Source organism: Octodon degus, unplaced genomic scaffold (assembly GCF_000260255.1).
Source record: "Octodon degus isolate 3935 unplaced genomic scaffold, OctDeg1.0 scaffold00203, whole genome shotgun sequence".
Lineage (NCBI taxonomy): Eukaryota > Metazoa > Chordata > Mammalia > Rodentia > Octodontidae > Octodon > Octodon degus.
In genome coordinates, this window is record NW_004524779.1 from 928,687 (window position 1) to 930,873 (window position 2,187).

A 2,187-nucleotide genomic window follows, 5' to 3' on the forward strand; every position below is an offset into this window, starting at 1 on the left:
GTATGTATGTATGTATAAAATCCCCTCTTCCCTCGTCTTTTTTGAGACAGGGTCTCACTATGCAGTTCAGGATGGCCTTGATCTCACTTTGTAGCACTGGTTGGTCTTGAACTTGAAATGGTCCTCCTGTCTCAGCCTCCAGAGTACTGACTGGGATTACAGGTGTGAGCAAGCACACCCCCTCGGAAATGTATTTTAACATGGAAATTTCTGACATACTCACATGAAAGGGAATCAGTATTGTAATTAAATTTTATTTTCATTAAAGTGATTTTAATGTGATGAATATAATCATCATACATACTTAAAAAGTACCAATGAAATCTAATTGGAGGGCCAATGAGATAACTCAGCTGACTAAGCGCCTGCTTTGGCAAGTGCAGGGACCAGGAATCAAACCCTGGTCCCTGCATGCTGGCCAGCCCCGTCCCCAGGGCACACCTCTAGTCCCAGGGCTGGAGAGGCTGAAAACAGGAGGATCACTAGGAGTCTGAGCTGCACAGTAAAACCCTGTACATAAAATACATAAAATATCCAAATACATAAAACGAAAAAAAAAATCTAACTGAAAAAAAAAAGCAACAATACTGACTTGGGAATTAGGTTGTTTTATTTCAAATCTCTGTTATTTAATAGCTATGTATCTGAGCAAGACAGTATATCTCCCTGCATGGTTGTCATAAAAATACAGTATATGCCAAAGCACTTGGAACATAGCTTACTACACACTGTACTAAGTGTTTTACATAAGCGTATGTTATTAACAGTACTTTGAGGTGATCCCAGGGCATCAAAAGGAATGGAATGGCTAAAGAGTCAGAAAAATCTGGTTTTTATTTCTAATACACTAATGTTGTGCACATGTTATATATAACAGCAACATCTGTATTCTAATATCCCCACCTACAAAACATGGAAGATTTTACATTTACGCTTTGTAGAAATGTTGGAAGAGGAAAGAAAAGAAAGGAGGGAGGGAGGGAGGGAGGGAAGGAGGGAAAGAGAAGGAAGCGGAGGGAGGGAGGAAGAGGCCAGGCAGGCAGGCAGGCAAGAAAACTGTGACTTAAAGGTTCAAAAGGTTCCTTTATAAACTCAAAAACCAGATATGTTACTTTATGACTTCATATGGATTTCAGACACTAAAACTATTATTCATTGTAAGCATCACAACACTATTCAGTTTCTGTTCACCACCAGCACCACCAGGCATCCTGCTATGGAACTTTGCCCCATTTCAAATGCTAGAAGAAGGAAACAAAACAAAAAAGCCAAAGGTGGTAAGTGTGTGGGAAGAAAACTAAAAGAAACATGCACAAAATGATTTATCATTGAATGCTGCTGAACCCAAAAGATGTATTCCCCAAAAAATGCACTAAGAAAAATGACATGAAGGTGAACCTATTTAAAATTAGAAAAAAGCAACACCTATTAATTATCTATGTACTCTAATCCTCTACTTAGGGACTTCAGGCTTGTTTTAATTTTCAAAACCTAGAAAAATAGGCTCAAAACTACAGTACTGGGGCTAGAGTTATAGCTCAGCATAGGTGCCTGCCTGGCAAGCATGAGATCTCGAGTTCCATTCGCAGTACCAAAAAAAAAAAAAAAAAAAAAAAGTAAAAAGTACAGTACTGCCATTTCAAGCCAGATGAAATTTAGCAACCAGCTCTGGGTAACACAACTGTGAATTTAAAAGTAAAACAGGCTGGAAATATAGCTCAGTGGCATAAGCACCTGCCTGGTAAGTGTGAGGTCCTGAGTTTGATCTCTGTTACTGGAAGAAAAAAAAAACAGGAATAAAAGCAAGTACTGCCTGACTTTTAAAGCCTCAGTTTTGTTTGCTTTTATTTAGATAGGTTTTGGTCTTTTTGAGACAGGGTCTTGTTGTGCAGTTCAGACTGGCATTGAACTCACTGTAGCCAAGGCTGGTCTCAAATTCACAACGATCCTCCTGCCTCAACCTCCTGAATGCCAAGATTATAGATATACACCACCACGCTAGGCCAGCTTCAGATATTTTCAAAATGCTCCTTAAAGAAGTATTGCTTTAAAGAAGTATATAATTTTTTCCCAGATAAACATATACCGGGGCCAGGGAGATAGCTCAGTGGAATAAGCACTTCCCTGGCAAGCACAAGGGTCTGAGTTCAATCCCCAGTTCTGCAAAAAAACAAAAACAAAAACAAA

The 2,187-nt window shown here is 39.1% G+C and overlaps 1 protein-coding gene across 1 annotated transcript in view; it reads right to left on the minus strand.

Annotated features, from left to right (window-relative positions):
• Pigx (phosphatidylinositol glycan anchor biosynthesis class X) overlaps positions 1-2,187 on the minus strand; it is a 31,554-nt gene that overhangs the window by 24,033 nt on the left and 5,334 nt on the right. The window lies entirely within an intron of this gene.